The 11,349-nt window shown below is 28.2% G+C and overlaps 1 pseudogene; it reads right to left on the bottom strand.

The window, feature by feature from the left end:
* Positions 1–3,138: 3,138 nt before the first annotated feature.
* Positions 3,139–4,560, bottom strand: LOC149164002 (LEAF RUST 10 DISEASE-RESISTANCE LOCUS RECEPTOR-LIKE PROTEIN KINASE-like 2.5 pseudogene; annotated as a pseudogene).
* Positions 4,561–11,349: the final 6,789 nt, after the last annotated feature.

The following is an 11,349-nucleotide window of genomic DNA, read 5'->3' on the forward strand; positions in this document are numbered from 1 at the left end:
GATTTGTTTAATCAACATATAGTCCTTTCTATTCATAACATATTCTTAATCAAATAAAAACTTTCTTTAACTCTCAGTTCACATGTAGTCCTCCTTGTGTAGTCTAAATATTTATTTATCATAACATATTTAAGAAAGGAAGCAAAAAAATACATCCTCACTTCAAAGCTATCAATCTTATATGCAAACTTTAATATGTAAAAACTTATATGCAAACTCCAAGACTGTAAGAAAAAAAACTAACACAAGGGAGAAAAGTTAAATCCAAAGCTCCATTACATTGAGTTAGATTTTAGACACTTGTTGAACATCACCTGGGATTTTGAAGTGCATGCATGAGAATGGACCCTCTAAAGAGATCTTAACCTAGAGACACATAAGAAAGAAACATCCACATGAATTATTTTTTGACATTGAACATATATCCTAACTACATGAAATGTGGAATCCTCCGCTTAAAGTTAATGTAGCACTCCATAAAGTCAAATAATATATGTATCTAAAAATATTGAAATAATGAATTAGAAATTAGTATTGGACAAAAGTGTACATTGGAACATAAGATTAACGTTACAAATAAACTATAATTTAGATAATTGTTATTTAACAACTTCCTTCATTATTTGTAATTCCATAAGTATAATGAAAATCTTGAATTTGTGAATACCCATGCAATACTCCTAACAATTTCTATAGCATGTTAATCTTTAAGCCATGATTTACTATTGAGATGACTCATTGATAAAAACCTCAAAGAATAAATTTAAAAACATATGTTTAATGATCCAATTTCAATGTAGTCATTTAAAAGTGTTATAAGAAGAAAATCTAAAATCATAAGTGTAACTTGAAAAATCACAATTTTAATGTAGCTATCTGAAAGTGCTATAAGAAGAAAATCTAGAAACATAAGTGTAACCTGAAAAATCACATGGACATTGACAATAAATATATATAAATCCAACTACTAATAACAAATATATCTATATCCAAAAAACATACCAAAAAGAAGGGGAAGTTTAATATTATAGAATATAGGCAACACCACAATAACATGCTTAATTGGTATAAAAAAACAACCACATTGAAATTGGTAAAACCAAAATTGGAAGAAAGGGATTGATGCTCACAAGGTTGTGGTTCACAAATAAATTACCATTATTATATTTTTTATATAAATTTTGCAAGATACAAATTCTACATAAATTTTAGAAAATAGGGAAAAAATTTACAATACATTTCAAAATTTCAATATCAAGAAAAATATTACTAGTAATACTATAAATGCTAACACATCACATAAAAATGTTTCAATATTAATCTGAAATGTAACATTAAAATTAAAAATAAATAAAAATAAATAAAAAGTAAATATATGTGTTTTTGGGTCAAAAATGAAGATATATTTATTTATAACTTACATGAATCAAAATTAGAAATACAACTGTATTCATTTGGATTAGAAGATTAAAATATATATAATATTAAAAAATTAAATTTAAATATCGTAAAAATTTATACTAAATTTATAATTGAAATATTAATAAATACTTATAAATAAATATAATAAAATATAATAAATGCTTACAAACATATAAATATAAATAAATAAATATGAGAAATATAACAACCTACCTGAGAAATCTACTTAAGATGGCTTTGATGTCAAAGCGAATGCCATATATATATATATATAAACAACACCTGCCTAAGATGGCTTTGATGACAAAGCAAATGCAGCAGTCGGATTAATGAAAATAATACATATATTACTTTGTCGGTGGAAGAAAAAAATACATATACTTCGTTGCCCATGCGGGAGACACGTATAGCTAATCTTGAACGTCACTTCTCCATTTGAAAAAAGGGATTTCAATAAGCATTTATTTTAGTGTAACAAAACGCATGGCACATTTAATTCACATATTTCGAACTGGTGGCATCAAAGTTTTAGAAAATGCTCTGATAAAAGTTATATTATTAAAATATCAAATTCAAAACCTTACTATGTGGGTGATTATTAAAGTTTCAAACTAGTAAAGCAGTAATTTTCAATTAGTTTATAGTTTTTTATTTTGATTTTCTTTTGTCAATTAGTTTATAGTTTTTTATTTTGATTGGGATTTCAATAAGCATTTATTTTAGGGTAACAAAACGCATGGCACATTTAATTCACATATTTCGAACTGGTGGCATCGAAGTTTTAGAAAATGGTCTGATGAAAGTTATACTATTAAAATATCAAATTCAAAACCTTACTATGTGGGTGATTATTAAAGTTTCAAACTAGTAAAGCAGTAATTTTCAATTAGTTTATAGTTTTTTATTTTGATTTTCTTTTGTCAATTAAGGGTTCTTTGAGGGTAAGGTACTGCATACCAGTGTATCATTTCATCTTGTGAGGGCTGGTTGAACATTAATGAATCTAGTTCCCTTGTTTATTAACTATATGTTTCCTGGTTGTTAAGGGTTGAGTGGTTGCTGTATGGCTAATATGTAAAGATGCTCCTAATTAGAATATGTCAATGGGTAATACCCGTAGGAAGAGGAGTAGGGTAATACCCACCAGAGAAGGTAGGGAGAAGGGAAAGACTAAGACCCTAGAAGCTCAGAAAGGAAGAAGAAAGATTCACCTACCTACTTCAGAAGGAAGGTCAGAAGGTTTTTTATTTTGATTTTCTCTTTTAAAGAGTAATGAGTGCATTCTACTAAGGTGATTTCTCACAAACTACGAGGGTTGCCATTATTTTGTTATTGTACTTGATGGAATTAATATTTTATAATTAATTTGATGTTTCGAGAGACTTGAATCCACTATTTGAGATACAAATCTTGAATATTTGAACTAAATTCCTTTAACAAAATATTCAGAATTTTACAGATAATAAAAACCAAGTTAATTATTTAACCCGCCACAAAGACCAATAGGGTATTTCAAGATACTTGAACCCACTGCTTGAGACACAAATCCTGAACAATTGAACTAAATTCCTTTTACACAATATTTACAAATAATAAAAACCAAGTTAATTATTTGTCCTGGTTTCTGTTTATTAAATTTCAACATATTCCCGAAAACGGAAATCAATCAAAATAAATTCAAGCACTTCTAAAAACATTAAAATTAATAGGCCACGAACAGATACATATGCTACATTCTTAAATGCAATGAATTGAGAGTAAGTAGGTTTTGATGCTGTATTTTAATTTACCTAGTACTCGGGGGATTTATCTTTTCAATTTCCAAAGCAGTACTCGGGGGATTTATCATTTGAAGTTCCAAAGCACGAGTGGAAGAAGATGAGCCACAGAGGGAGAGCTGCAGAGGAGACTGAACGACCGGAAATGGAAATGGAGGAACGGTAATGTCAGCGCCTCCTTCTAACATCTGCACAACTTTGTTCATCGAGGGACGGCCACATGCATCGAACTGGACGCACCACAGTCCAATCAAACTTAACCTTTTTGCCATCTCCTGCTCCTCCTCCGACATGTTTCCTTCTCTTAGACTTCCATACCCTTCGTTTTCCACCAGCTTAAAGACCCACTCTGAATAGTACACACTTTCCCTGTTGTTAAAATCAATGTTACTTCTCCCTCCCACCATTTCCATAACCAGAATACCATAACTATATACATCAGATCTATCGGTGACAACTCCATACATCCTAGACCATATTTCTGGGGCTGCATAACCTACTGTTCCTCTATTAGCAACAGAGATGTGAGTTTCCTCTCTATTAGTTATTCGGGCTAGACCAAAATCTGCAACTTTTGGACAAAAATTGGCATCAAGCAGAACATTGTGAGGCTTTATATCAAAATGCAAGATGCGATTTCTGCACTCATCATGTAGGTATGCAATACCACGAGCTGTGCCAAGTGCAATTGAATATAGTTGTTTCCAGTCCAACTCATCATGAAGGCCCCCGTGGATATATTTGTCAAGGGAACCATTCACCATATATTCATACACCAAAGCTTTGATGCATCCCTGAGAACAATAACCCAAGAGGCGCACCAGGTTAACATGACAGGTCGTCCCCACTGTAGCCACTTCTGCTATAAACTGTTGTTCACTCTGTTTGGATTCATCCAAAATCTTCACAGCTATCACACGTCCAGTGGGAAGTTCTCCTTTATAAACACTTCCAAAACCTCCTTCACCAAGCTTTTCTGCCAAGCTGTTGGTATAAATCATAATCTGGGCATAAGAATATCTGGTGGGCACTTGTGAGGAATAATAATTCAGAAAACTCTCCACTGACAGAGGTGTAGAGTCGAGTTGGTTCATAAACGCTTGAATGCTCTGCTCTTCCACAGTCGCAGTAAGTTCCCAGCTATTTTTGCGGCGGCCGAGCACAAGAAAAGAAACCACCACTACACTGAAGAGAGCGCATATTGAAAAAACGATATTATTAGTGGCGATGGCATAATAAAAGACACAAAACGCAATAACAAGGATACCGATAAGGAGGAGGGTGCACAGGGAGGAGGATCTCATTTTTCCACGATCAGACAAACAAGGGAGTTTGTTTGCGAGAATGTCGAGTTTAACAATCAGGGTTCGCGGAGAGAAATGTGAAGGAAAGAAGAGGAAAAAGTAAATACATACTCTTTGGTGGAAAATGCGGACCACGCGGAACTAGACAAGACGTTGTCAAATAATTCCATAAACATACTTAAATTCCATAAACAGTTGACCTCGCTCACTATTATATTTCTGATTCTAAAATATTCTGTCAAGAATACTTTGACAAATTATATAAATATTAGAAATAATATTTATAATAAATAAAATTAGATAATTATATTAGAAATAATATTTATAATAAATAAAATTACATAATTGGTTGTTGGAGTTTTGTAAAGACATTTTATGGACAATATTCTCAATATTTTTATAGGCATAGGCTTTTTGTAATTTAACTTAGATATAAATAATACAAATTATTTGTGTTTAACATGCCTGTTTTTCAAATTTTTTTATTAATATCAAATCCAAATCCAACTCCAACTGTGGCTTAACTCACTCCAGAGAAAGCCATGAAAATGGTGAGGTAGTAAATTTCTATCAACTCTGGCTTTCCTATTTAATTAGTGGTGGCACCAGGCTCAGTTAAATATGATACTGCTTTTTGTGTCTCGCTGGGTGTGATTGGAATGAGCGGTAGAGTCCAAAGAGAGAGAGCCGTTGTGGTGGTTGTGCTGCATTGGCCATGGCGGGTCCACTCTGATTCGTAATAATGCTATATCGATACATTGCCTGCAGTTTTCCAAACGAAGTGGTAGGCCTGGCTATTGCTCACTTAACGCTTTAATTCTCTTGACCAACATTTCCAGCAATAGCGACTCCCTTGTCCACTCAATAAGCAATACCTCAATCTCTGCTGACTCGCAGTTCCTTCCTCGTGCCTTTCACCCTTCACTGCATAGCCAATCTGTCTGTCAAAGCGGCGGTTTCCTTGGTAGCAGTGATTTCGTGGAACTCATATCCAACCAATGTCATTCTGGTTGGAAATATTAATCTCAATTACCGTAGTTAATTAGACTCAGAACAACCATACATGTGGTACATCTTAATTGCAGGTTTTGATTTTGTTTGCAGCAGGCTGGACTGAAGTTCTGAAACTCAGATCATATGAGTATCTTAACCAAGCACATGATCAAGGTCAATCCAAGACTTAGTGGGCAACAAATTATAAACCTTTAAAATGGTGTAAAGCTTTACTAGTAATTTAGCTATACTATTTATCTTATTATAAATTACTATATAAAATATAATATTTAAGTTTTAAATTCTTTTATTAATTTGTAAATTATTTGTTTGAAGATTTTAATTTTATTTTTAATTATAACGATAATAAATGAAAAGATTTTAATAAAAAGAAATATAAATTTTATGCATTTAACAAAGGCAAAAGTAAATGTAATGTAAAATGATGTAATTGTGCTGCTTATAAAGCTTTACTGGTAGTGTAATTGGCTATACTATTTATTTTAATATAAATTACTATATAATGTTTAAGTTTTAAATTCCTTTATTAATTTGTAAATTATTTGTTGGGAATTTTAATTTTTTTTTTTTTAATTATAATGATAATAAATCCAAAGACTTTAGTAAAGAGAAATATAAATTATATACATTTAACAAAGGGAAAAGTTAAATGTAGTGTAAAATGGTGTAATTGTGCTGATTATAAGGCTTTACTGCTAGTGTAATTGGCTATACTATTTATCTTAATATAAATTACTATATAAAATATAATATTTAAGTTTTAAATCCCTTTATTAATTTGTAAATTAGTTGTTGGAAGATTTTAATTTTTTTAATGATTATAATAATACTAAATTGAAAGGCTTTAGTAAAAAGAAATATAAATTATATACATTTAACAAAGGGAAAAGTTAAATTTTGACTTTATTTTATGGTTATAAGATATTTAACCCCATTTATAATAAAGTTAATTATAGTTGTTGGATGTGTAAATCTACATAAATTCAAAATTTTAAATTTAGAGAGAAAATTGATTTTATTCCATCTTTATTGGATATCTAAATCTACATAGAACAATATTAACTATTGAATTTCCTTGTTGGTTGTTGGATGTCTAAATCTACATAAATTCAAAATCAATATAAAGGAAAAATAATTAGTTTGATTTTTTTTTCCTTTTTATATTTAATTTCATTAATTTTTTTATTGTGCTAGTTGAAAAGAAATGATAAAAATAATTAATTTGATTTTTTTCCTTTTTATATTTACATTTATTATTTTTTTAATTGTGAAAAAAACACTTATTGACACATATTCAAAACATATTCAAATTTATATCTTAAGTATTTAAATAATAAGCATTATGTATCATCATGCCAAAATATAAGAATCATAAAAATAAAATATATTAAATAAATGATTAATTTGATATTTTTTTATCTTCGGTTTTTTTTAATCTTCTTAAATCTATTTGATGCGATTAATTTTAATATTTACTTATTTTTTGAAAAAATATAGTGTGTACTTTTAATTAATAAATAAAAAAAAAATTATCAAATAAAAATGGTATTATATACCTAATTTTTAAATAATATACAATGTAATTTTTAAATTTGATAGTAATAAATGATTTATTTTATTTTATTTTATTTTTGTTTTGATTATTTTTTATCTAGATATTTGTTTTTCTGATTTTAAGAATAGATATTAGTTTTTGAGGATTAATTTGACTTAGGTTTTCTTTTATTTTAGAATATGTAGATATTTGTTTTCCTCGTTTTAAACATATATATTATTTTTTTGGATGATTAATTTGACTTAGTTTTTCTTTTATTTTAGAATATGTTTTATATCACTTGAGTAATAAATTTTTATATATATGTGAAATATTATATTTTTTTATATATACAAAATATTACATTTTTTAATAATAATAAAAATTAGTCTTATATGTTATTATGATTGATAATTAAATTGAATTGAGTTTCTTGTATAAATATTCTTTAATTTAGGATACCTATTACTATTTTATCTCTTTAAAGGGTAGAACTTCTCATTTGTCTACCCTATATCAACAAATGGTTGAAATTCTTGAATTTTTTTAAATATGCTTTAATTTAGTTGAATGTCTTCAATATGTGACTAATAGATATTCTGACTCGTCTATCATAGATTTTTGTATGATTGAATAATAGACAACTCATCTATCATATATATGATAGATATGTGTATGTTTAAATAATAGACATTCTTACTTATTTACCATATAGGATAGGTGGAAAAACCATGGTTAGGAAGAGAGAGATTGGATATATATATATATATATATATATATATATATATATATATATATAATTGATTGGCAATAGATATTTATATATATAAAAGATTGATTTGATTTGTTGTTTTGATACACAGGCATATAATTTTATTTTTGAACAATAGTTATTATCATTGTATAGTATGTTTGAATAATATACAATGTAATTGTTATGTTTTATGTTATGAATCATTTATTTGTCGTTTTGATATACAGGCATATAGTTTTATTTTTGAACAATATATATTAATTTGTAGATGGTTGATTTGATTTAGTTTATTCTTTGACATATAATTTCATTTTAGAATGTGTTTTAACTCATTTGAGTAATAAATTTTTTTTTTACTCTACTCTATATAAAGGATTGAGTCTTAGAATAATAAATATTCTAGATAAATGTTCGACATGAATTGATTTTCTCTTTGAATATTCTTTGATTTATGGATATGTAGATGTGTCCACCCTATGTTCACAGATGATAAAAATTACTTGTATTTTCTTAACATAATTTAATTTAGGAAAATGTAAGTTACATCTTTGAATAATATACATTCTCACTCCTCTACACTTTTTTAATAAATGTTTAGCTTGACTTGATTAGTGTTTTTGAATATTAATAAATGTTTAACTTGACTTGATTAGTCTTTTTGAATATATTTCCATGTGAATTCCCATTGATATAAGTTATGTGAATAGGTGATTCATTTGACTTAATTTGTCTTTTTCAACATGCTTTAATTTAGGGATGTATCTTTGGATCTTTGAATAATAGGAATTCCCTAGTCCTCTACCCTATGTTGATGGATGACTAAATTGAATTTATTTCTCTTTTTAAATATATTTTGATTTAGAGATATATATTACATCTTTTAATACTAAACATTCTCACTCTCATACCTTATAAAGCAAGCAAAATTAATTCTAATCAAACCAAAATTCAAATAAATTGATAAACATCTTCTTAATTAAGTATTTCACATACTTTTAATATTAATAATGTATATCTTAGGTATATGTGATATTATAGCAATTTTATTGCACTATCACAGCGCTTGGAGTCCTAGTTTATTCACATTATCTTTGAAAATTTCACAATTAATTTCTTTCCATCCTCCAATGAATATATCGCATACATGGTATTGGTTACAAAATAATTTTAATGCATGCTTTAACATAATTCTCTATATCTCATCTTTTAATCATATTGACCTATGTATATTGGAGAAATGGATATATTTAGCGAACAATGTGTGGGTCTACAATATATTCACATGAATGAATTTTCCTTAGGAAAATATTTAATAGATATAAAGCATATTTTATGCATTAATGATGTAAAATTCATACCCAAAATAAATTGTTACACCTAGAGGTGTTTAAGAATTAAACAAGATACTAGAAAAACATGAATTAAACAAGATACTAGAAAAACATGTCAACAATCTAAATAGAGATGCGAGAAGGATTAAACCTAATTAAATAAGTTACTAAAAAAGGTTGACACGGTATCAAAATCTGTGTTCATTATATTACATCAGTAATATGCTTAATGTACATATTTTCACTCCTCTAACCTATGTTAATAGCTGATTAACTTGATTTGATTTATATCATTTAATATGATATGATTTAGGGATGTCTTGCATCCTTGAATGATAAAATGTTGCATCTAACTTAAGTTGATGGATGATTGAGTGGCCTCGCATTGTCTCTTTAAATATTGTTTAAGTTAGGAATAAGTCTTATATATTTAATAAATATTGATTCTCACTCTCTCATCCCATGTAAATTGCATCTTTGAATAATACACATTGTAATAATCCCTTATTCTATGGTGATCAAGGATTGACTTGACTTAATTTCCCTGGTTGAATATATTTTTATTTAGGGATATATCTTGCATCTTTAAATAATAGATATTTTCCTTATGTCGATGGATGATTGATTGGACTTATTTTGTCTCTTTGGATAGGTTTGATTTAAGGATCATGTCAAGAAAGGATCATGTCAAGAAAATTCTTGCTCCTCTACCTTATATGGATTGAATATTTAAATAGTAGACATCCTCATTTATGTACCCTATGGTAATGTATGATTGAATTGTCTTCATGTGTTTCTTTAAAAATGTTAAAGTCATTAACATCTCTAACCCCTAAAGCATATAGAATACTATGTATTGTTATGTAATGAATTCCATCATTAGTAAATAAAGCCTATGTAGTAGTATGAACATAATTATTGTAAGAAGGCATACTAGGTTTCTCCTACTAAAAATTTCCTTCCCTAGAATGTTCTTAGGGGATAAAGTAGTATTAGGGGATAAAGTAGTATATATAGAGGTAGAAGTATTGTAAAAGATGTGTCATGGATTCATCTATTAATTGAGCTTTTCTTTATTTGATATTTCTCCCTTAAAGAAGAAGAAGTGAATAGTGATTTTTGTATTAATCGTGAATCTAGCACGTATCTATGAGGTACAAATCTCTTAAGGTACAAACCAACTTGAAAAAAAATTTGTGCTTCAAATTTTTTTTAGCCCCACTCAAGGTTTTCTAGCTCTGTGATTAAAATTGAAAATTGGTCATAATGTACATCAAGGTCCGATCTGATTCGTAATAGTGCTATATCGATACATTGCCTGCAGCTTTCCAAACGAAGTGGTAGGCCTGGCTATTGCTCACTTAACGCTTCAAATCTCTTGACCAACATTTCCAGCAATAGCGACTCTCTTGTCCACTCAATAAGCAATACCTCAATCTCTGCTGACTCGCAGTTCCTTCCTCGTGCCTTTCACTGCATAGCCAATCTGTCTGTCAAAGCGGCGGTTTCCTTGGTAGCAGTGATTTCGTGGAACTCATATCCAAGAAATGTCATTCTGGTTGGAAATATTAATCTCAATTACCGTAGTAAATTAGACTCAGAACAACCATACATGTGGTACATCTTAATTGCAGGTTTTGATTTTGTTTGCAGTAGGAAGGACTGTAGTTCTGAAACACAGATCATACATAAGTATCTTAATCGAGCACATGATCAACGTCAATCCGAGATTTAGTGGGCAACAAATTATAAACCTTTAAAAATGGTGTAATTGTGCTGATTATAAAGCTTTACTAGTAATTTAATTAGCTATACTATTTATCTTATTATAAATTATTATATAAAATATAATATTTAAGTTTTAAATTCTTTTATTAATTGGTAAATTATTTGTTCGAAGATTTTAATTTTTTTTAATTATAATGATAATAAACGGAAAGACTTTAGTAAAGAGAAACATAAATTATATACATTTAACAAAGGCAAAAGTAAATGTAATGTAAAATGATGTAATTGTGCTGCTTATAAGGCTTTACCAGTAGTGTAATTGGTTATACTATTTATTTTAATATAAATTATTATATAAAATATAATGCTTAAGTTTTAAATTCCTTTATTAATTTGTAAATTATTTGTTGGGAATTTTTAATTTTTTTTAAATTATAATGATAATAAATCAAAAGACTTTAGTAAAAAGAAATATAAATTATAT

This window comes from Pinus tabuliformis, chromosome 5_1 (assembly GCF_031772625.1).
Source record: "Pinus tabuliformis cultivar Carrire ecotype Pingquan chromosome 5_1, CPIR1, whole genome shotgun sequence".
Taxonomy (NCBI): domain Eukaryota; kingdom Viridiplantae; phylum Streptophyta; class Pinopsida; order Pinales; family Pinaceae; genus Pinus; species Pinus tabuliformis.